Below are 25896 nucleotides of genomic sequence, written 5' to 3' on the forward strand. Positions count from 1 at the left end.
GTCTTCTACATATCTTCACATCAAATTCAGGAACGTAAACGCCTGCTCCTGTGCGCCCACTATCTGGGTCCTTGGATCCATCTGTGAAAAGCGGTAAAAAAGCATAAAAACTTCTACCAATGTAATTGTCAACCAGTTTCACTATATCACTGACTTCTGACCAATCTTTCCTTTTCTCTACCAAGGTTAGATCAACAACAGGATCTGGGAGTAACCATGGAGGAACATCCCCTATCACCACAGAAGGGCCAACCTCCAACTCCCTCAAACCACTCTCATCAGCAAGCTTTCCAACTGTCCAACCAAAACCACTGCCTTGTCTACTAGTATATTCCCAACAGTCATCTAGAACAGTAGCAGTGGGATGCTCAACCTCACAGCCTTTCAACCCAATAAGATAATGACAATTTTTACGCTGTATATCCAAAGGCATCTCGCCTGCCTACACTAGTAAGGCACATACAGATGTTGATTTAAATGCACCAATACATATCCTTAAAGCTATATACTGGATTCTGTCTTTGCCGCTGTACCATAAAATATACACTCATAATCAATTGTCTTCCTGATCAGAGCTCTATAAATATCCATCAATTATTGTCTGTCAGCACCCCACACAACCAACTACTGCAAAAGTGATGGAATGAGCGAGACAGAGTCATCGTTACCACACTGTACATAGCGTAATATAACATTTCTTCTTCTTTGGAGTTTAACGGCGGTTGGTATCCAATATGTTGCATTACCGCCCCTACTGGACTATAATATAAATCCATTTTACTTGGTGATACAACATGGGAAAAGGGGAAACTATAATCATTTTAAAAAAACACCCTTCCAACTAACCCTACACATAAATACCCATTACCCCATTCCACTACTTTGACCCTATCTGATCCTGCACCATGCCAACGGCCTGGGAGGATGGGACACCACCACTCAACACACCCTGTAACTCTTCTGAAGTCTAATCTTGTATGCCCAAATACTTCTCTGCAGCTGCCACCACAACATCTATTTTCTGTGATTTAAGTTCCATTTCTGCGGTACAGTTGATAACCATTGCTATGAACGCTAAGAAGCTATCTTTACTGAAGCATATATCACTCGTTGGCCTATCCCTCTGTGCTGGCACAGATCTACTACTTACAGGGATCCTCTCAGGATCTCTCACCCTTGACCCATCCTCCTCTACTTTCTTCACTGCCTCAGCATACGACACCTTCTCCACTACTCTGACTCTAGCCACCTCAACCTGCCTCTCTCGCACCGGACACTTCCAATCCCCAGCAACATGGGCATCCCATCAGTTGACACACAACTTTATCCACCGAAACTACACAAACCTCTATCCCATGCCCTCCTGCACACTTCCCACATCTTGGAATCTCCCTCCCACAAACTGCTGCAACATGACCATAAACGTTGCACCTGAAACAGAGCAGTGGATTCACAACAAAAGCTCTAACAGGATAACTGATATATCCTAACATGACTTTATCAGGTAAAGACTCAAAACTCAAAAGTACTGACAGTGACTCCTATGTTTCACCACGCTCACCACCGGGTCTGTGTTGCACCAAACGGCGGGAATCACAAACACCAGGAATCTTCAACCTTAATTGCTCCACCTCCACACTTAACGCTACCCCAGAAATCACTCATTTCAATGGTGCCCTAAGAGCAAAGCAAGAAACAGATCTTGACCCAAGTTGCGTGACACGGAGCGCCCACTCCCTCTGATCAGAAGAAACACAAACAAATATCACAAGTCCACTACAGGTTACCTTCACTGATTCAACTGCACCCAACTCCTTTCCCACCCACCCTGAAACCACAAATGGATCTACCAAAAGGTATGGATCCACTTTCTCCCAAAAATGTAACTCCTACTGCACCAGATTCTTCTTTATCATGTCCATTGATGCCAGGCTCTGGTTCTGAGCTCTTCACCACACCTTCTACCTCACTTAACTCTCCCTCATTCATTTCCATTTCACCTCCAGAACTCAGTCTGGCGAATGGCTCACTCTGTTTGCACTTGAATTATAACATTTGAAAGTCTCTATTCCTTTGAACATTTTGTGAGTGTAACGTTTACTGTTAATTTCTGATCATTGATTTCACTTTCGTTTATTATTTATTTAACCTGCTTTGGTAATGTAACATGTTTCCCATGTCAATAAAGCCCATTTAATTGAATTGAGAGAGAGTGAGAGAGAGAGAGCTCTGTTAATGTATGGCGGACATAGGTCACTCATGGTTACTCATGGTCATGTGATGAGGTAGCCCACTTGTGACTTTAAAATCAGTCTCGGCCCAGTAGGGAATCTCCTCTTGGTGTAACATAATAATATATGATATGCCATTTAGCAGACGCTTTTATCCAAAGCGACTTACAGTCATGTGTGCACACATTTTTACGTATGGGTGGTCCCGGGGATCGAACCCCCAAGATGTTGGTTTCTCCCACAGTAGACCCGGGTTCATATCCCGTCAGTTACATTAAGCCGTGTGTTCTCTGAAAGGGGTCCTGTTTCCAACAGTGGGGTCAGTGGGATTAGATAGAGGCCTGTCTCTCTCCCTCTCTCTCTCTCTGACTGGAGGAGAGAAGTGAAATGGTGTGTCTCCTCTGGTCAACAATACTCACCTTGAGAGACTCCACAGCCTGTTGGAGCTCCTTCAGCTCCTTCTCTCTCTCCTGGAATCTCTGCTGGACCTTCTGCTGACTCATCCCCAGCTGCCTCTGTGGAGAATCACTCTTCAATGAGCTATCAAGCTTTATTTGTCCACTAGATCAATAGTATAGTAATGTGACATAAGGCACATAGAGAGGAAGGTATATAATCTTGAGGAAGTCACTTTCCAATATTATATTTGTTTATCTTGCTATGTGAAAGATTATAGTTTTTATGGTAGGCGTACACGTATCAAAGGGTTAAGGCTGAACTTTGGACTTATAAAAGGGCATTCAGAATGATAATAGTGTTTGACTTTAGAAAATGGTGATACATTTGGATCAAACCCAATATACTCCAGGTTTGTGTTCATATTTGTTCTGCCTTGGATTGATTTCATTTGAATGATCTCATATTCAAACAGCCTTAGTTCCTACTGTAATTATTATTTGTTTATCAGACAGTCACCAACAAGTAGTTCTGGTCTTACCTGTTTCTCAGTCCTCTCTGCTGCAGCTGACACTGTATAATGGCCTGTATGTTTCTCCATTGTACACAGATAACAGATACACTGCTGATCGGTACGACAGTAAACCTCCAGCAGTTTGTCATGATCAGAGCAGATCTTCTCCTGTAGTTGTGCGGTGGCTTTGACCAGCTTGTGCTTCTTGAAAGCAGGAGATTCATAGTGAGGTTGGAGGTGAGTCTCACAGTAAGAGGCCAGACACACCAGACAGGACATATGGGCTTTCTGCTTTCTGGTCCCAGTGCAGAAATCACACGTCACATCTCCAGGTCCAGCATAGCACAGAGCAGGAGGGGGAGCAGCCTGGAGTCCTGTCTTCTTCAGTTTCTCCACCACTTCAGCCAACATGTTATTTTTCCTCAGATTAGGCCTTGGAGTGAAGGTCTCTCTGCACTGAGGACAGCTATAGACCCCTTTCAGAACATCCTGATCCCAGCAGCCCTCAATACAGCTTCTACAGTAGCTGTGTCCACAGGGGATGGTGACCGGTTCCTTCAGTAGATCCAGACAGACAGAACAACAGAACTGGTCCTGGTCCACCAAAACTCCCTGCTGAGCCATTTGGATGGTTGTTCACTCTCACACAGACAGACGACACAGAGAATCAGATAAGTTTCGTTTCCACAGAAGAGAGTTTGTGGAGGGGAGGGACTTCCTGGTTCTGCCAGAGGGGTGGGGTTAGAGGGAGAGAGAGGAGAGAGAGAGAGAGAGAGAGAGAGAGAGAGAGAGAGAGAGAGAGAGAGAGAGAGAGAGAGAGAGAACTTTCCACAATGTTAATAGAGACAAAGATTTGTGTTCCTAGGTTAGTGCCCTTAATATGGAATAAATTAAATAGAGTGGTTAGAATATATAAAGGGTAACAGTTTCTATGAAGTACATATGTATAATGCTTTTAATGAATTGTGTAATGCCTTAAACTTATGTGCTATGACACTAACTATAACCATCCATAATAACTAATACGTGGTTGTAAAACTCTACAATGTGTTATAGATAATTATCTACAATGGGGGAGGGGGGACTTGAAATGGATACAATGTACTGTAGCTGAAATGAAAACCGTATGTATTGACAGATCATTGAGAAATATGTAACACTTTACATTACAGTGTGTTTATTGGTGTGTAATTATTCCTGTTAGTACAGTGGTGTAAAAGTACAGTGATGCCTCATTCTTACACTGTACTAGCAGCAGTAACCCTAGCCAGTAATAAGGCTACAGTAATGGAAAGTGTTACAGGAAATATAAAGGAAGGATTTATACATGTCATCTATGATATACTATATGTAATGATATGTCTATGTCTTCTATATGGTGTTCTATACTGTATGTAATGATATGTCTATGTCTTCTAGATGGTGTTCTATACTGTATGTAATGATATGTCTATGTCTTCTAGATGGTGTTCTATACTGTATGTAATGATATGTCTATGTCTTCTATATGGTGTTCTATACTGTATGTAATGATATGTCTATGTCTTCTAGATGGTGTTCTATACTGTATGTAATGATATGTCTATGTCTTCTAGATGGTGTTCTATACTGTATGTAATGATATGTCTATGTCTTCTAGATGGTGTTCTATACTGTATGTAATGATATGTCTATGTCTTCTAGATGGTGTTCTATAGTGTAAGAATTCTGAGGATTTAAAATATGAATCTATAATCATGCTTCCCTTTCAATGTCAATGTGTATTTGTAACATTCTAACCCTGTTTACAATAGTGCTTTGACGAAGAAGCTTTCTCCAAAACGTGTCAGCAAGTAATATCACTGAAGGGAATTAATCTGCCGTCCTGCACCTTATTTTACAAACAGTGAGCACGAGAGGGTGGTGACCTGGGGGATCTGAGGTACTGGAATACATAAAAATATATATATCCTTTATAATAAAGCATTGCATTCATATCATCACATTTGCGTAGTGGCAAAGAGCAGTAGAGTAGAGGCACTTACAGAAGTTGTACACATGGGGGACATTTTTAGTAGCATAATGGCCGAGAAAATGTTGGCCTTTTATAAACGCATTTCATGCAATTCTATGTCATTTTACATGACGAGACTTTGGTAGAGTATTTGTTAATACCACACAAATGATGGAAATGGCAGGCTACACTGACAACCTGAGAATCACAGATCAATAAAAACGACCTTGTCTTGAATCCATCAATAGCCGAGGCCTAGGTGTGTGGAGACACATATTGTAGGCTACAATATGAGGAGGAAATTATAGTCCTAAAAATGCTTTCCAGTTTCACTGACTCACCCAATGATGCACAGCTCCCTCACTGATGATGGCCGATGCACTCGTGCCAAAAGCCTATCTCTCTCTCTCTTTTGTAGAACAATATTTGGAAGTTGATCAAATATTTTGGTGGCCTCCAGCATAGAGTCTAAATAAATGATGAAGTGCAACGCTTGAGAGATGAGAGTTCAGGCTCCTGTCTATCAGAGCAGAGAGGGAGAGAGATCATAGAAAGTGAATCTCATTCTAGTTACATTTGAAGTCGGAAGTTTACATACACCTTAGCCAAATACATTTAAACTCAGTTTATCAGAGCAGAGAGGGAGAGAGATCGTAGAAAGTGAATGTCATTGTCACGACTTAGGCCGATGCTGCCTCTCCTCCTTGTTCGGGCAGGCTTCGGCGTTCGTCATCACCGGCTTACTAACCACTGCTGCCCCAATCATCATCACAATTGTCTTGTCAATCACACACACCTGGTTCCTATCCCCTAATTAGTCAGTGTATAAGTGTCCTCTGTAGCTCAGCTGGTAGAGCACGGCGCTTGTAACGCCAAGGTAGTGGGTTCGATCCCCGGGACCACCCATACACAAAAATGTATGCACGCACGACTGTAAGTCGCTTTGGATAAAAGCGTCTGCTAAATGGCATATTATTATTATTATTATTATTATTATCCCCTTGTCCTTGTGGGGAATTGTTAATTGTGAGAGTTGTGTAGCTCGGTGGAGCTACTCATAACATTGTGTTGCCAGGGTAGATTTCCCCCCTGTGCCTATGTATTATTGGATTCCGTTACAGTGTATTTGCCAGGGATGTTAGTTTGCCCTGTGCCTGTTTCGTTGATCGTTATTGGAGCGCATTTGTGTGTCAACAAAGGAATAAACTCTGTATTCGGTGGTTACCCTCCTGCGCCTGCCTCCTTCCACCACACTCATCACAGTCATTCTAGTTATGTGAGAGATACAGGCGTGCTTCTCACACAGCCACCGTCAAGAACAAATACTATACCCACATACTCTAGTGTAGCTGTGGGGCTTACAAGTCTGAATTTCTTACAGCCTAATTTTCAAGACATCAATGTACAGCAACATTTTTAGGTGTAACTGCAGAACACCCTCCATATGCATATGAACACATACTCAGAGGTGGGGCTTACAAGACTCACATTTCATATACTCAGAGGTGGGGCTTACAAGACTCACATTTCATATACTCAGAGGTGGGGCTTACAAGACACACATTTCATATACTTTTCAAGACATCACTGTAGGACAAACATTTGATTTGGTATCAGAATATACTTCAAATAAAATAAATTAATGTATGCTACAGCAGAACACATATTATAGTATATAGGCCTCCTGCCTATCTGATAATATGAAGCGCATATTCAGATTAACTTCACAGTACAGAACAAGTTAGTAAAGTTTTCCAGAACCTCCCACAACACGGCCATTTCCTGGTGCGTCTTCTCCTCCCTATCTCTTGTTTTGCTCCTGGTGTCTGTGACACATCTGGGTCGTTTAGCAATCCATGACCTCACATAGGGGACTGGGATGAATTTGGTCAGGGGTGGGCCAACAAGGTTCAGAAAGAGTAGCCCTGATATGGTGGAGGTATGCAGAGAGGCGCGGGTTGAGGTGCAAATCAGATTCATTTGAGAAAATCCCAGCTGGCCTTCTGCACTGGAGATGAGGATGGTGCTGACCACCATCAACATCTCTTTAAGTCCATCTGGAGATGGGGATGGTGCTGACCTCCATCAACATCTCTTTAAGTCCATCTGGAGATGGGGATGGTGCTGACCACCATCAACATCTCTTTAAGTCCATCTGGAGATGGGGATGGTGCTGACCTCCATCAACATCTCTTCAAGTCCATCTGGAGATGGGGATGGTGCTGACCTCCATCAACATCTCTTTAAGTCCATCTGGAAAGTCTCCTTTATCATTACCATCAGTGTCCCTGTACTGCCTGTAGGCCCGTATGACCGTACGTGGACTGTCAATGCCAAACCTCTGGCAGAGAGATTCTATCTCTGTTTCTCCATACAGTGCTCCTGAATCCTCTGGCCAGTATTGCGCATAAAGCACCTTCAGCTCCTCTATGAACTGGCTGTATCCTGTATTGTCCACTGGTGACTGCCCTGTGTGCAGTAATAACACCCTCACTTCCCTGGTGACTGCCCTGTGTGCAGTAATAACACCATCACTTCCCTGGTGACTGCCCTGTGTGCAGTAATTACACCTTCACTTCCCTGGTGACTGCCCTGTGTGCAGGAATAACACCCTCACTTCCCTGGTGAGTGCCCTGTGTGCAGTAATAACACCATCACTTCCCTGGTGACTGCCCTGTGTGCAGTAATAACACCCTCACCTCCCTGGTGACTGCCCTGTGTGCAGTAATTACACCTTCACTTCCCTGGTGACTGCCCTGTGTGCAGTAATAACACCCTCACTTCCCTTGTGACTGCCCAATGTGCAGTAATAACACCCTCACTCTCTTTTGGAGCTCGAGTGAAAATTCAGATAGTTGTTGAAGTGCATCACACATAGGACCTAGATTGTTAACAAACGTATGCAAGGATATCCCCATGGCAAGGCCACTACAGCTGTGATGGTCACGCCGTCGCGGGAGACATCCTCAGCTGCTGTGGTGAAGTGCTTGTGAAGAGCCTGGTAATTTCTAATTTTTTGGGCCTTGGTTTGGGCATGTTCAAAACCCTTTTTTCTGAGGGCTCTTTGTTGCTTTTTTACGTCGGAGGCAGAACATGTTACTGTACATTCCACCCACTCCTTTGCTAGTTTCAACCCTCCAGTCTTTTCCGGGCCCAAGCTCCCTACCTTTAGGGAGCATGTGTGGCGGCAACCAGGTGAGGAGTACAAAGACAAGTGTGTCTTGCATACAGTCAAGCATGGTGGTGGGAGTGTCATGGTCTGGGGCTGCATGAGTGCTGCCGGCACTGGGCAGCTACAGTTCATTGAGGGAACCATGAATGCCAACATGTACTATGACATACTGAAGCAGAGCATGATCCCCTCTCTTCGGCGACTGGGCTTGGGGCAGTATTCCAACATGATAACTACCCCAAACACACCTCCAAGACGACCACTGCCTTGCTAAAGAAGCTGAGGGTAAAGGTGATGGACTGGCCAAGCATGTCTCCAGACCTAAACCCTATTGAGCATCTGTGGGGCATCCTCAAACGGAAGGTGGAGGAGTGCAAGTTCTCTAACATCCACCAGCTCCGTGATGTCATCATGGAGGAGTGGAAGAGGACTCCAGTGGCAACCTGTGAAGCTCTGGTGAACTCCATGCCCAAGAGGGTTAAGGCAGTGCTGGGAAATGATGGTGGCCACACAAAATATTGACACTTTGGGCCCAATTTGGACATTTTCACTTAGCGGTGTACTCACTTTTGTTGCCAGCGGTTTAGACATTAATGGCTGTGTGTTGTGTTATTTTGAAGGAACAGCAAATTTACACTGTTATACAAGCTGTACACTCACTACTTTACATTGTAGCAAAGTGTCATTTCTTCAGTGTTGTCACATGAAAAGATGTACTCAAATATTTACAAAAATGTGAGGGGTGTACTCACTTTTGTGAGATACTGTACATCGTACTGACATTATGAAAATTAAAGTAAACAGTACCTTTCGCGTTGGAGTTTATAGAGAAAGAAAAACTAACAAAAATGTAGAGCCATAGTAAAGCCCAGTATGGACTATCAATACAGCTACTGTATGTAGAACCATAGTAAAGCCCAGCATGGACTATCAATACAGGTACTGTATGTAGAACCATAGTAAAGCCCAGTATGGACTATCAATACAGGTACTGTATGTAGAACCATAGTAAAGCCCAGTATGGACTATCAATACAGGTACTGTATGTAGAACCATAGTAAAGCCCAGTATGGACTATCAATACAGGTACTGTATGTAGAACCATAGTAAAGCCCAGTATGGACTATCAATACAGGTACTGTATGTAGAACCATAGTAAAGCCCAGTATGGACTACCAATACAGGCACTGAAAGGTGTTGAGTAGAGAGAGAGAGAGAGAGAGAGAGAGAGAGAGAGAGAGAGAGAGAGAGAGAGAGAGAGAGAGAGAGAGAGAGAGAGAGAGAGAGAGAGAGAGAGAGAGAGAGAGAGAGAGAGAGAGAGAGAGAGAGAGAGAGAGAGAGAGAGAGAGAGAGAGAGAGAGAGAGAGAGAGAGAGAGAGAGAGAGAGAGAGAGAGAGAGAGAGAGAGAGAGAGAGAGAGAGAGAGAGAGAGAGAGAGAGAGAGCATCAGGTACAATTCTGGAGATGAGGGAATATGTGTGCAGAAAGAAACCCTCCAGTATGGTTAACCCCAGTATGGACTATCAATACAAGTGACCATTTAGAATGTGACCCAGTTCAATGGGTCTTAACAGAACTGGGGGATGTCAGCCATGAAGTTGTCTAAACACAACAGGAATATAATTTGTTTGTGATTCATTGTTAATGGGTTTTCCATTAGGAACACAGGGGAAAAACCTAACACAACAACACACATAACACACAACCAATAAAAACAAAGGGGGAGGAAACGACTAAAGTCATTACCATATTGTCATTTTCTAATGACAGGGAGAAAACATGTACAATTCTGAACATTACTGATATACTGACTGGCAAGTCAAGATATCTAATGGTTTTTATTGTTTGGTTAATAGCATCACCTGCTGGACAGGTTTAATGTTGCTTGACTGAGCAGTATGGGAGAATAAAATATTTTAAACTTAGGGCCAGTTTCCCGGACATCTCCATTGAACATGCTTTTTAGTCTAGGACTAGGCTTCATCTGTGTCCGGGAAACCGGCCCATATAGTTCAATTAGCAAGTAAGTAACACTACCTGTTCCATGATACTGAGGAAAATGACATTGAGACAGAGAACCAATTGAGAAAACATTTCAATGGTTCTGAATGACAACCAACATACATTAACAGCATACATCATGATTAATGTAAATGTATAAGATTAAAACGTTGCACTTACAAATAATATGAATGCATTGAATTGTAATTCATAACATCTTCTGAAGATCAAATCAATCAAATCATTGTACATAAAAACAGAGCAGAATGAATCATCACATCTGGGGACTCTCACCACCAGCATGACTAGTGTCTATGTGGACCCTACTACAGTTTAACCAGCTCAGCTATAGACTACACCAGAATGACTAGTATCTATGTGGACCCTACTACAGTTTAACCAGCTCAGCTATAGACTACACCAACATGACTAGTATCTATGTGGACCCTATTACAGTTTAACCAGCTCAGCAGCACCAGATAAAAAACAATCTAAACGAAACCCAGGATAGAGGGGATGAGTGAATGTGGTCTGGACTCTGTGGAGGAGGGTCATTGTGTCAGAGACACTGTAGAAGGAAAGAGTACCTGCCTTGTGATCCAGGTACACTCCTACTCTGGAGGACTGAGGGCCTGATACTTTAGTCTTAACATTATTGTGTCTGAAACAATAACCACCACTAGAGCACTCTAAACTCCAGGACTTGTCATTGTGTCCAAATCCACCACCTCTCTCTGTTCTGCTGATGTCTTTATATGAGACTGCTGTATAAACCCAGTCCCCACTCCACTCCACCTCCCAGTAACAGCGTCCAGACAGACCCTCTCTACACAGAACCATACTGTAGTTGGTGAATCTGTCTGGATGAACAGGATATGGTTGGACTTTGCCTGTATAGGTCACCTTTCTGTTCCCTTCAGACAGAGAGAGGCGTGTGCCTGCTGTGTTTGGGTCCAGTGTGAGCTGACAGGAATCTGGGAGAAGAACAGAGCAGAGACCAATGAGGGGAGTTAGAACAATAAGTTAAGTCAGATACTGTATCTACCCTGTCTTTGATTAGAGCACAGCAGAGATCAAATCAGAGAAATATGAGGAGTCAGATAGATACCCAGTCTTTGATTAGATCTACTATTGCTATATATTTCTAGAGGGATTGTTAGGAGTGTCAGTAAAAAGAGACTGTTAGTTACTTCAGAATAAAGAGACTCACATTGTAAGAACTGTTCTCTGGTCTTGGACTCTGGAGGCAGTACAACATCCACTATATTCACTACAGACACACAAACACATTCACAGAGAGAGGGAATGTTATCATCATATCATATTCCATATGTATATGACTAGTAGGGAACTTTCAATGGTCTAAAGTTGATGTTCTTATTATTTTCAACACACCTGTAGTGGAGATCTTGGTCCATTCTCCTTTAAGGACGTCTTCTAGTTTCTCTCTCAGTTCAGACACAGTCTTACTCACATCTCCAAAGTACTGAAGAGGACAGACAACGATGCTGGGTAAGTCTGAAGATAAACTGGTACTGGAGAGTGACTGATAACTCTGGACACAGAGAGAGCGAGAGAGCAGAACCAAATGATTGAGAGTTTTAGTTTCATATTACATGTAACAAGGCAGTTGAGTTACCTGGAGGAAATGGATGTGATCCTCTGTGTGTGAGAGCTGCTCCAGCTCAGTGCTTCTCTTCCTCAGCTCAGCTATCTCCTGCTCCAGTTGCTCCAGGAGTCCTTCAGCTTGACTCACTTGAGCCTTCTCTTGGGCTCTGATCAGCTCCTTCACCTCAGAGCGCCTTCTCCCAATGGAGCGGATCAGCTCGGTAAAGATCTTATCACTGTCCTCCACTGCTGCCTGTGCAGAGCGCTGTTAAGAGAGAGAGAGAGAGAGAGAGAGAGAGAGAGAGAGCGAGAGAGAGAGAGAGACTGACTTGTCTTACTTTAATGAGCCATCCTCATTACACTAACACCCCCCCTCCTAAAAGCACATTGTGTGCCACCACAACCTCCACACAATCACATTATCCAGTACCCAACACCACAGTACAATACACCATCCAGCACCACATTCCAACCGTCCATCCAACCCCTCCTCTCCAGCCGTACAGACAGCCCCCCTGAGCCCCCATACCTCCTGAAACATCTCCACACTGTTGATCATTTTGTACAACTCAAACTCAACCCTAAGGCGTCAACAGTAATGGCATTACCCTGGCAACACAGAAAAAACATGATGAACAGTCTGTCATTGCAGAAAACGGACACCCCTCCCCAACTCCCAGGTCAACCCGAGCCAACCAGCTATTGGTGTCCAGGGCTCCATGTAATACCCTCCACTGGAGGACCCCTGACCTTTCCAGCACTGGGAGCTTATAGAGCACCCTCCACCTATACCCTGCCATGCTCTCAGCCCCCACAACCCCCTGCCACTGATGCCCCTTCACTCCCGCTAAGCTCCTGATGTGTCTAACCTTGACACTGAGGGTGTACAGCACCTTACCCCCCACCTCCTCAAACTCCCCCAGGCTCAGAGTGTTAAAAGTCAGTAAGTCCTCCGGACTCTCCTGCCAGTCCCCAGTCTCTGCTGTCACTTGCAGTGGTGGAAACGGTGGTGGCCCCTCCTCAGGCTGCTCCAGCCCCCTCCTCACTGGGTCAGGCAGAGCCTCCTGGACCTCCCCCATGACTCTCTCCAGCAGCCTAAGAGACGTTAGTCCCGCCTGCTGTGCCGACTCTTGGGGGGTTTTCCATCCCCCGGCAGCCGCAGGTCTGCTAGTCAGAGTACGACCCTACCTTACACAGAAAGCGGCACAGGTCCTAATCCAGGCACTTGTCATCTACCGTATGGATTACTGCAACTTGCTGTTGGCTGTGCTCCCTGCCTGTGCCATTAAACCCCTGCAACTTATCCAGAACGCTGCAGCCCGTCTGGTGTTCAACCTTCCCAAGTTCTCTCAAGTCACCCCGCTCCTCCGCACACTCCACAGGCTTCCAGTTGAAGCTCGCATCTAATACAAAACCATGGTGCTTGCCAACGGAGCTGTGAGGGGAACGGCACCTCCTTACCTTCAGGCTCTGATCAGACCCTACACCCAAACGAGGGCACTACGTTCATCCACCTCTGGCCTGCTAGCCCCCCTACCTCTACACAAGCACAGTTCCCGCTCAGCCCAGTCAAAGCTATTCGCTGCTCTGGCACCCCAATGGTGGAACAAGCTCCCCCACGACGCCAGGACAGCGGAGTCACTGACCACCTTCCGGAGACACTTGAAACCCCACCTCTTTAAGGAATACCTGCAATAGTATAATAGTTATCCTTCTACCCCCCCTTTACTACCACTGTCTTTTGTCTAAACTAACACCTGACTTATTTCACCTGCTAGCACTGACTTGTTTAAAGAAATGTACTTATTGTGATCGAGATGTAGTTGTCCCACTGGCTATCCTAAGTTGAATGCACCAATTTGTAAGTCGCTCTGGATAAGAGCGTCTGCTAAATTACTTAAATGTTAAATGTTAATGAAGAGCTGCTGATTCAGCCCCAAACCACCAGCCCTCCTCAACAGAGCACATGCTGGTTCCCTCCAGCCCACCTCCGTACGGTACAGTAGCCTCTGCACCGCTTTGAGTCAGAACGATTGAACTGTCCCTGGTGAATGCCCCTCCCTACCCAGACTGGCCTACTGAGCCCTCCCCACACCTTGACCATACATGAAGCCCCAGCGTACAACATATGAACACAGGCCACACAATTCTCCCCACAACCAAAACAACACATTGAACTGATATTCATGGTACACCCTAGCAAAAGGCTTTCTCCTGATTATGAACAGATTGTCTGTGATTAGGTGTCCTGATACACAGTTACCCGTCCATCTTATAGTCCACACAGAGCAATGCCACAGGCCTCCAGTTCTTTATGTTGCTCAAATCCCCTTTTTTGGGCAGGAGAGTCAAAGCCTCCCGTCTACAGCTTAGCGACAGCTCCCCCACCCCGACGCACTCACGCAACACACGTCCTGTCCAATAATTCCCTTTAAAAAAAAAATCATAGGCAGACCGTCTGAGAGACGGCAGCTGAGAGTTTGTGAAAGGCCAGGGAAATGTCAATTCTCTGTGACAGAGAGAGTTTGGAAAGGTCTGTGAGCAGAACCTGAGAACACCCAGGATCACAGAGTTCTGCCCTCTATAAATCAGAGTACAACTCCACAGCCGCGGCCTCATCTCCCCACAACAGAAGTTACCCACCCATCAGACTCCCTCATCTCCCAACAACAGAAGTTACCCACCCATCAGGCTCCCTCATCTCCCCACAACAGAAGCTACCCACCCATCAGGTTCCCTCATCTCCCCACAACAGAAGTTACCCACCCATCAGGCTCCCTCATCTCCCCCACAACAGAAGTTACATGCCCATCAGACCAACGTAAACAATGGATTTTCTTGGTTTCCCCACTCTGTTTCTCCAACCCAAAAGAGCTGGGAGCATCCATCTCTCTCAACATGGAAAATCTAGCTCTTACTTCTAGCTCTTACTTTTGCTTTCATCTGAAATGAAAGTCCCTAGGTCCCTGAGTAGTTCAGATAGATTATCTTGTAGCCCCACCCTACCTTGCCCCACCAGCTCAGCCTCCACCTCACTTATGAACCACTCAAGCTCCCCCAGTACTCTCCTGGCCTCTGAAGAGGAAACACCTGTATACTGCTGACAGAACCAGAATCTGGGCTTTCCCTATGTCCCACCACTGACTGAGAGACTCAAACTCCCCCTTCTGCTGTCCCCACCTCTCCCAAAAGCCAAAAAGTGACATCTTGGAAGAGCTTTACATGGAATTTCCAATAGGACACCTGCCTGGGTCCTGGTGAAACAGAGAACTGAGCCCTGTACTAGGTGCAGACACATTTTGGAAAGCAAAGACAAGGTCACTGATTTTGGCTCTAACCACTAACAACCTACCCTTACACACCTCTTTTGCTACCCCTGCACTAAGATTTCTGCCATGGCATTTAAATGTTTTTGTTTGACATATTCCCCCAGTCTCTGTCACCGTTCATGTTAAGGAAGTCTAACCGTGAAATCTCCATAAGAGGTGGGAGGGAAATCACCACAATCAGAAACCAGTAGAGAAGCCCATAAAGCCGCCATTCCAGAAAAAAACATCAATTTAAGCAGATTCTTAAGACATGCCCTTAAGAACCCATGACCCATTTTCTCAGCCTATACCGCTTCCTGGGTGAGAGGACACTAAACCCCTCATTCTTCATCACGTGTTGTACTGACCTTACAAACCTTCCAGGATCAATCAAATAAGACTCCAGCAGAACCTTCTTTTTCCCCTTTAGTCTCCATCAGGAACCTAGAAAGTTCTCTCACCGTATATACTGGGCCCTCAGCCTGACTGGCTGTCAGCTCTGGATCCAATGAGCTGTCTGAAAACGAGACCGCCTTGTCCTCAGCTCCCGCAGACTCACCTCCCCCCTTTTCCTCTTCCTCCACCATTGGCACGGTACCGTCCTCCTCCTCCCCAGTCTCTGCCCCCCTGCACTTCCCCCCTGATCATTGCCTCTTCCCCAATGACAGGCAATATTTCCTGGGATGAGCCCACCAAGCCTTCGCCCACCGGAGTCTCTGTTACTACAGAAACCTGCCTCAGCTCATGTAGCCCAGCTGCAACCCTCCCCACCACCGCTTTCTCCATGGCCTGCGCACCACCACTTGGCCATGCACTACTACCGTGTAGCTCAGTTGGTAGAGCATGGCGCTTGCAACAACAGGGTTGTGGGTTCGTTTCCCATGGGGGGACAGTATGAAAATGTATGCACTCACTAACTGTAAGTCGCTCTGGATAAGAGCATCTACTAAATGACAAAAATGTTTTTTTTTTAAGTACTCTCCTCCCTCCTGGTACCCCCGCCATTTATTTTGCAATTCTGAGTAATCACTACTTCAGTAAGGATTAGTAAGGAAAAACTCTTTATTCAGTACTACTGCAGTTGCTTAATAATTCCAATATATGGCAGCATAAGACCATGAATGACATTTCAGAAGATTAGTTTAGTTCTCTCCCTGGATACACCACCACTCCACCTCACAGGAAAACTCCTGCCTGATCTTTTTACTGTCCCTTTCCACACTGCTAACGCAAGAGGAAGGACTGAAAACACATTACTGTGAAGTGATATAATGATGAGTCATGTTTATTATTACCTGTTTTTATGGTCAAATTTTGAAATTATACTTCATTACTATAATGATTATCAATAAACCTGAACATTAATTCAGTCACCTCTGGTCGACAAAAACGTATTTTCCTAGTACATTAATTGTCAAATTCATCAACCAGCATCGAGCACTCTGCCTTCTCACGCAAGCGAGGGGCATGTTGAGGTAAATATGCTAACCGCGACGGTTGCATTATGTAATTCATTGGTGGGCTGGAAGATGCAGTGTTTTTTCTTTTCTATTCAGAGGCTATTTACTCCCAATATGATAATTTTATATAGAAGTTTTTTAAAATGCATGTTTACTAGGGTTGAGGTTAGCGCATCTGAGTAGGGATTATTTGGCCGGGGATCAATACCTGTCCTACCTATCAATCATATTGCTGCTTGTAGCCTATAACTGATGATCCCCACACTAGAACCACCGAAAGCTATCTGTGCTAGCAAACCCTGTGTTCCACCACTCCCCTGTGTAACCTTGAAGTTTGTTAAGAAACAAACACTTGTCTACGAAAAGAGACATGTTTAACGGATTCCGCTTGGCACCCAGCCGAGAGAACACGAAAACCACTTGCAAATTTACCAAAACGAACCAACTACTTGCGGTCTGTTCGTAAGTAATAAACGGAGGCAGATTAGCCACCACAACTCTTACCGAAAGAGGCGAAATCGGCACCAACACACCCCTCACAAAAATCCCACTAGCAACAAGACAAACCTTTTTCATTAACACAACCACCGCCTTGTTCATTCTGGATGCAGAGTGCAGATGTTCCGCTCTAACCTGTTCGCCGACCATGAGCAAAACTTCCTCCACACCTTTCTCTGGAACGCACCCGAAGCGACAGCGTTTTTTCTCCACTCGGTTGAGCCCATCACGCCGCCCTAACAAACTACCCCTACTCCCCCCTCAACTCTAAACGATAAACAGTGGAAACCAATAAACAAACCCTCCACCATGAGAAAATAAATTCAGAAAATACGCAAGAACCAAAAGAAAAAAGAATAGTAGCCCTCCTCACGAACCACAAATCTCTCACACAACCAACTTCTTCTTCTATGATATAATGGCGGTTCACAAACCAACGTTAAAGGTGCATGCCGCCACCTACTGTGCTGGAGTGTATGGTCAATCACGGTTTCCAACATTTCTAAATCCTCCTACCTAACTCAGTACTTCTGATAAAATAAAGAAGAGCCCTACTAACTTATGTCCTAAGTGCAATTGAGTAAACACCACCTCTTCCTTCCTAATCTGACCTTTGAATCTTGGTCCATCGACCTTTCTGTAAAACTGTAAACTATTTATATAAATACCGGCCCTTGTGCTCAGAGTACCATCTCTTCTGCCACACATCTATCAAAATGGCTCATCCTCCAATAGCAGGTCACTCCTATTAGATTTACCAGATGATAAACTATTCAAAACAGACAGAGAATCTGAACATACTATAATTCTAACAGGTTGTACGTCCTCCACCCACTGGAGGGCAACTATTATCGGCAACAGTTCAACTGAGTATACTGACAGTTCATATGTTAGTCTTCTACATATCTGCACATCAAATTCAGGAACGTAAACGCCTGCTCCTGTGAGCCCACTATCTGGGTCCTTGGATCCATCTGTGAAAAGCAGTAAAAAAGTATAAAAACCTCTACCAATGTAATTGTCAACCAGTTTCTCTATATCACTGACTTCTGACCAATCTTTCCTTTTCTCTACCAAAAGTTAGATCAACAACAGGGTCTGGGAGTAACCATGGAGGAACATCCCCTATCACCACAGAAGGGCCAACCTCCAACTCCCTCAAACCACTCTCATCAGCAAGCTTTCCAACTGTCCAACCAAAACCACTGCCTTGTCTACTAGTATATTCCCAACAGTCATCTAGAACAGTAGCAGTGGGATGCTCAACCTCACAGCCTTTCAACCCAATAAGATAATGACCATTTTTTACACTGTATATCCAAAGGCACCTCGCTCCACCAGTAAGGCACATACAGATGTTGATTTAAATGCACCAATACATATCCTAAAATCTATATACTGGATTTTGTCCAGCATCTGAATTCAAGTCTTTACCTCTGTTCCATAAACTACACACCCGTAATCAATTGTCGTCCTGATCAGAGCTCTATAAATATCCATCAACAATTGTCTGTCAGCACCCTATTCATAACCAGAGACACACACAACCAACTACCATGAAAGTTAATGAATGAGAGAGACATGAACATCGTTACAATACTGTATATAGACAAGTTTTTGAGCCGTTTCCGCTCTACTTCCTGAACTCCTCCCGTCGATGCAATCCAGTTCCGTTCTGCCGGGCTGGGTTTGTTTTGCTAGCTAGCTCCGTTGTGCCGACAAAGCACTGATATCGCAGTGACAAAGAGGATATAAAAATTACAATTACAACATGAAGAAAAGTGGTTCGGGAACGACGTGTGCGGTAGTTGGTTGCAAAAACTCGAGAAAGCACCTGAACGAGTGGTTAGATAGAGAGTGCTACGACCACAAACCAGCTACAAAGAGGCAATGTCCATACGCTCCATTGTTTAAATTTTTTCGCAAGCCTGATACCGACTCGGAATCAAGGACCTGGCTGAAGGCATTGAATCTAAAGAAACCACCCCTCAACGTTTTTGTTTGTTCCTATCACTTTGTTGACCAAAAACCTACCAAGGATAATCCTTTCCCAGAGTTGTGGTTGGGATACAATCGCCCTCCCCAGCCAAATAGGCGTCAACTCACCCAGCGGACCACTGCCTCCTCCCAGATAAAGAAACGCAGACTTGAATCTGAGGGTAAGTTCAGCAACTTTAGCTATGAAGCTGACAATACTGTTAATTATGAAGAAGTTGTCATACATTAACATTGCTACCGGTATTTTGCTAAGGCAGTTGATTGTTTTGGAGATGGGACAAACAAAGCCCACGATAGCTACATCATTAATTGTGTGTGTGTGTGCCTGCCTGCGTGTGCCTTAGTCTACATCATAAATACAATGCAAGGTGGCAGGCTGTTGTGATGATGATTGTGTGTGTGCGTGTGAGTGCAATGTTGTAGTACACATTTTTCCATTGTGATGTTTGTAGTGAGAGGACTCTATGCCTGCATTAATTTTGCTCCATCCATGTTTTCTCTTCCCCTTTTTAGATGCTCCAGAAACCTGTCAGCCTGTCTGTGAGGCCGAGCCTGCTACACCAAAATTTCGAGATGCCCAGACCCAATGGGTAGCCAATGTCCGCATACATGTGGAAAGAGCAATCCAGAGACTGAAGGTGTTTAAGATTTTATCCCAGAATGTTCCCATCAGCATGGCACTGAAACTGGACAACATCTTAACCATCTGTGCTGGCCTAGTTAACCTGAAGAGTCCACTGATCAGTGAGGTTTAGAATCTTGCCCTGTGTTCCTGTCTACCAACACCCAGCCATGTTGTTCATTAAATACAGATAAACACAACAAATACTGCGTGCATTGTATTTTTAAATATTATATATGAATATTTTCATAGTGATGTAATTGTGTGGGCTGCTTTTGTATTTTACTTTTTAATACCTGTTGAGATTAAACACGCAATCTTTCTTGTTGAAGCCATTTGTTTAGTTTCCTCAAAACAATTAATTAATCGAGTGTTATTTATGTACAGTATGAGCTTACTCTAAGGTTTGAAATTACATCAAACTTTATTTTCACTCAAACAGTAGGCACACTGATATATTGCACAGCATAAAGAGATCATGTAAACAATGGACATCTGTTGGCTCCTGTGGGCATGACCTAAATAAGGCAGTTTATTTTGGTTTTAAAATGCTGAGATATTTACTGCAGAACTGTAACCTTCCCTCAACAAAATCATCAACAATTTTCGGGAGCATGTGGGCAAAGTAGAATGTGCGCAGCCTTATGATATGCCCCTGGACAAAGCCTTGGTCGTAGGGTACTTCGATTTCTAGGTGCTCAGTTTTGTTCCAGATTACCAACCTGGAGTGCTGAAGCCCTGTGCAGTGCATCCCAATTTGTACCTGCATGTAGTAGCCTTTTGGACCATTGCAGGCAATATGGTAATCTACCCTATCTCCGTTTGCCACAGTTGTGATTTCGCAGTTCTTTGTTGCCAAAAATTCTGCAAGTGACTTGTTTCCCATCACAGGTGATTTGATCTCCAACAGAATGTCGTTGTTTATCACTCCATCGGGAGATGCTGCAAGCCACGGTTCCTTTTCGCACACCACTAAGCCTTTGGTTTCAATGCTGTTGCCCAGAGTTTCCAAATAGTCCCTTGCAAGTTCCTCCCCCTCCGCTCCTTGACGGGTTGCGGCATTGCCACGGAAGGATGGGTGTAAGTGTTCTGACAAAAACTTGTCAGGCGCCGTGGTTGAGCGAATGGGCACCTTTCTAGCTGTGCTCGCTGTGATGCGCACTCTCCGCGCATCATGCCAGACCTGTTCTTTGCTCTGTGCTTTTGTAGCCTTCTCAATCTCCTCAAGCTGGGCTGTGGACATGTTAATGTATTCATCATAGAAGGTTCTGCATTTTACACAAGCCAGTGGTGTGTGGTGCTCTTCATGGTGTAGGAGATGGAGGTGTGGACATGGTGTTGGCTCGGTGATGGAGGAGGTATTAGCATTAAAGCAGAGCTGCAGGAGGCTATTCCCAGGGCAATTGAAAAGTGCTGCCATTGGTGAGGCAAGTGCGTTCTTCCTCCACTCTTCATGAGTCCTAAAGAGTGTCACCTCCTGTGCCGGTTCTGGAGTGGTAGAGGATGGCGGTGAAGTTGGTGGCGGCTGGTAGAGATCCTTCCTGTTGTGTCGTTTGAAGCGGACATACTTCATCTTCCTCTGACCAGCATTTCTTTTAGACCCAGCATTCCACTGGTTTTGTCCGTCTGTGCAGGCACGCCCGGTTTTCCCCTGTCTCACAGCATTTTCTACCTAGAGAGATATAGTAAAAACAGTGCATAGATATTATAATGGGTTCACTGCACACATGTCATATGATGTAACACGAATATGAAGAAAATGCGTTATTATCATAATTCAATTCAATTATGAGCGCACTTATCTAAACGGCACCTAAAAGCTGTCTCAAAGAACCAGCAAAAGTAATGATTATGAATATGTAAAATATTGCAATGAGACATTTTAATTGTTTATTCATAAACAAGTGTTCGGTTCATGCATAAGCTCCAGTTCAGGCCGGAGCCTTATGTTGTCATTATCTATTGTCTGTCTGCTATATTTATTTTTTATTTATTAAATCCAGGAATTTGGTTAATGAAACATTTATTAAAATTAAGATACAATTAATACAAAAACAAAATTCGCTTTAAAGGCTTTGTTCTTTCTGTTTTGAGGTGTCTGTGAAAGTTTGAAAGTCTTTAGTGCCGCTTTCAGAGCGCTCACGTCCGTAATGGAGAACTGTCGTAGGCCTAACATTTTTTTTCCTCATAAATGCAAACACGAAAATTAAAACACAAAATAGTTTTTTTTTTAAATAACAAATTTATGGATTTATAGCGTTTTGAAAAGAAGACATAGGCCTAGGCTACAATGGTCAAATAATTACCTTCCACAGGATCGCAGCTGAGTGGGAACAAGATCTCCCTGGTCCAGCAACACACGTACATCCCGCAGTTTTGACTTCTCCAGCTTCAGTTACCAGCACCCAAGCATTAAGCCATGCATTGTTCAAACACTGGCTAGGCTCTACATTTGCTTTCAGATAAACAAAACGATCATGTTTGTATGACATGACACAACCGACTTTGTTGCTGTGCAGATATTGATATGCCTCGGAGGCTTTCAGATTGTCCATTGCTTTTCCATCTATTGCCATGGATTGCACGAAGTAGGAGCAAATCTTGCTGTATGTTATGTTGGGCCACGTCGTCATGTTATCCTCCCAGTTCTGCACTGAATTCGGGTGGAGGAGAGTAACGCCATCTCTAGTCAAAGTAGTAGAACCGTGTTCCCAAGCTAGCGTCGACATCGCTGTGTTTACACCGGCAGACGTGGTGTAAACAACTTCCGGCGGAAATGAAATGCATTTGTGTAGAGTTATGGCGCCACCCGTGATACAGCGCGTAAACTTGTCTATAGACATAATGTAACGGTTCTTCTTCTTTGGAGTTTAACGGCGGTTGGCATCCAATATGTTGCATTACCGCCCCCAACTGGACTATAATATATATCCATTATACTTTGTAACACAAAATGGGAAAAGGGGAAATTATAATAATACAAAAAACACCCTTCCAACTAACCCTACACTCATTAAATACCCACTACTCCATTCCACTACTTTGACCCCATCTGCTCCTGCACCATGCCAACGGCCTGGGAGGACGGGACACCACCACTCAACACACCCTGTAACTCTTCTGAAGTCAAATCTTGTATGCCCAAATAGTTCTCTGCAGCTGCCACCACAACATCTATTTTCTGTGATTTACATTCAATTTCTGCTGTACAGTTGATAACCATTGCTATGAACGGCAAGAAGCTAACTTTACTGAAGCATATACCACTCGTTGACCTATCCCTCTGTGCTGGCACAGATCTACAACCTGAAAGAGCGCAGTGGATTCGGCACAATGACTCTAACAGGATAACTGATATATCCTACCATGACTTTGTTGGGTAAAGACTCAAAACTCAATAGGACTGACAGTGACTCCTCTGTTTCACCACGCTCACCACTGGGTCTGCGTCCCACCAAACGGCGGGTATCACAAACACCAGGAATCTTCATCTTCAATTGCTCCACCTCCACACTTAACATTACCCCAGAAATCACTCCTTTCAATGGTGCCCTGTTCCTAAGAGCAAAGCAAGAAACAGATCTTGACCCAAGTTGAGTGACACGGAGCGCCCACTCCCTCTGGTCAGAAGAAACACAAACAAATATCACAAGTTCACTACAGGTTACCTTCACTGATTCAACTGCACCCAACTCCTTTCCCACCCACCCTGAAACCACAAATGGATCTGCCAAAAGGTATGGATCCACTTTCTCCAAAAATTTTACTCCTACTGCACCAGATTCTTCTTTATCATGTCCATTGATGCCAGGCTCTGGTTCTGAGCTCTTCACCACACCTTCTACCTCACTTAACTCTCCCTCATTCATTTCCATTTCACCTCCAGAACTCGATCTGGCGAATGGCTCACTCTGTTTGCACTTGAATTATAAGATTTGAAAGTCTCTATTCCTTTGAAACGGGCGTCTGGTAGCTTAGTGGGTAAGAGCGTTGCACCAGTATCCGAAAGGTCGCTGGTTCTAATCCCCGAGCCGCCTAGGTGAAAAATCTGTCGATGTGCCCTTGAGCAAGGCACTTAACCCTAATTGCTCCTGTAAGTCACTCTGGATAAGAGTGTCTGCTAAATGACGAAAAAAAAAAAAAAACTTTTGTGAGTGTAATGTTTACTGTTAATTTCTGGTGGTTTATTTCACTTTTGTTTATTATCTATTTCACTTGCTGTGACAATGTAAACATATGTTTCCCATGCCAATAAAGCCCTTTGAAATGATTTGAATTGGGAGAGAGAGAGAGAGAGGGCTCAATGTTAATGTATAGGGGACATGAGTCAGTCTTCGACTTCAAAATCTGTGTCGGCCCTCAGCCCAATAGGGAATGTCCTCTTGGTGTAACGGTCAAGATGTTGTTTTCTCCCTCAGTAGACCAGGGTTCATATCCCGCCGGTTACATTAAGCAGTATATTCTCTGAAAGGGGACCAGACAGCCTGTTCCCAACAGTGGGGTCAGTGGGATTGGATAGGGGCCCCTCTCTCTCTCCCTCTCTCTGACTGGAGGAGAGATGTGAAATGGTGTGTCTCCTCTGGTCAACAATACTCACCTTGAGAGACTCCACAGCCTGTTGGAGCTCCTTCAGGTCCCTCTCTCTCTCTCCTGGAATCTCTGCTGGACTTTCTGCTGACTCATCCTCAGCTGCCTCTGTGGAGAATCACTCTTCAATGAGCTACCAAGCTTTATTTGTCCAGAAGATCAATATTATAGTAATGGGACATAGGGCCCATAGAAGATAGGGATTAATATGTTGAGGAAGTGTCTGTGTGAAATTATATTATTAAGTTGTTATGTGAATGATTATAGTTTTAACAGTGCACAAAACAGGGGAGCTGATTGGGTGTTTGATAACGAATGATGATGGTGTTTGACTTTAGAAAATGGTGATACATTTGGAGACTCTGGGTTAACACATCTATATAATCAAGGTTTGTGTTCATATTTGTTCTGCCGTGGATTGATTTCATTTGAATGATCTCATATTCAAACAGCCTTAGTTCCTACTGTAATTATTATTTGTTTATCAGACAGTCACCAACAAGTAGTTCTGGTCTTACCTGTTTCTCAGTCCTCTCTGCTGCAGATGACACTGTATCATGGCCTTTATGTTCATCCATTGTACACAGCATACAGATACACTGCTGATCGGTACGACAGTAAACCTCCAGCAGTTTGTCATGATGAGAGCAGATCTTCTCCTGTAGTTGTGTGGTGGCTTTGACCAGCTTGTGCTTCTTGAAAGCAGGACATTCATAGTGAGGTTGGAGGTGAGTCTCACAGTAAGAGGCCAGACACGCCAGACAGGACATGAGGGCTTTCTGCTTTCTGGTCCCAGTGCAGAAATCACACGCCACATCTCCAGGTCCAGCATAGCACAGAGCAGGAGGGGGAGCAGCCTGGAGTCCTGTCTTCTTCAGTTTCTCCACCACTTCAGCCAGCACGATGTTTCTCTTCAGAACAGGCCTTGGGGTAAAGGTCTTTCTGCACTGGGGACAGCTGTAGAAACCTTTCAGATCATCCTGATCCCAGCTTTCTTTAATACAGCCCATACAGTAGCTGTGTCCACAGGCAGTAGTCACCGGATTCTTTAATAGATCCAGACAGATGGAGCAACAGAACAGTTCCTGATTCTCTGCCATTTTGGTGCTCTCTCCTGTAGGTTAAGCAATGGCAGTGTCAAAGATTACTTTCTGTTCAGTGTTAAAGATTACTTTCTGTTCAGTGTCAAAGATGACTTTCTGTTTTATGTAACTCTACACCAGAGGACAGGGAGGGGCTTCCTACTTGACTGTGTACTCTGTATGTAGAGGGGGTGTGGTTTCTTTGATAAGGAAGTGTGACAGAGTGTTGGGTAGTAGGCAGAGATAGTTAGTATTTATGTTACATGTATTTGAAATACATATTTTAATTACTTCTGAGTATTTAGTCATTTGAATTATGCTGGGCTGAACTACACTCCAATGTATTTTCAAAATACTAAATACTTTTCAATACCATTTTTTATAGCGGTGCACATCTTGTGGCACCGCTCTCACCCTGCATTAGTAT

At 44.3% G+C, this 25896-nt stretch overlaps 1 pseudogene across 1 annotated transcript in view; it reads right to left on the reverse strand.

The window, feature by feature from the left end:
- The window catches only part of LOC311113835, a 30977-nt pseudogene extending 5490 nt beyond the window's left edge, over positions 1-25487 (reverse strand). Inside the window, exons 1-8 of the transcript XR_014615160.1 lie at positions 24906-25487; positions 24398-24495; positions 11946-12179; positions 11702-11861; positions 11517-11576; positions 10769-11280; positions 3169-3765; positions 2651-2746 (exon numbers count right to left, since the gene is read on the reverse strand). The product of XR_014615160.1 is annotated as an uncharacterized misc_RNA (transcript). The remainder of the gene's footprint in view (positions 1-2650; positions 2747-3168; positions 3766-10768; positions 11281-11516; positions 11577-11701; positions 11862-11945; positions 12180-24397; positions 24496-24905) is intronic.
- Positions 25488-25896: the final 409 nt, after the last annotated feature.

Source organism: Coregonus lavaretus (genome assembly GCF_964263955.1).
Source record: "Coregonus lavaretus genome assembly, contig: HAP1_SCAFFOLD_502, whole genome shotgun sequence".
Classification (NCBI taxonomy): domain Eukaryota; kingdom Metazoa; phylum Chordata; class Actinopteri; order Salmoniformes; family Salmonidae; genus Coregonus; species Coregonus lavaretus.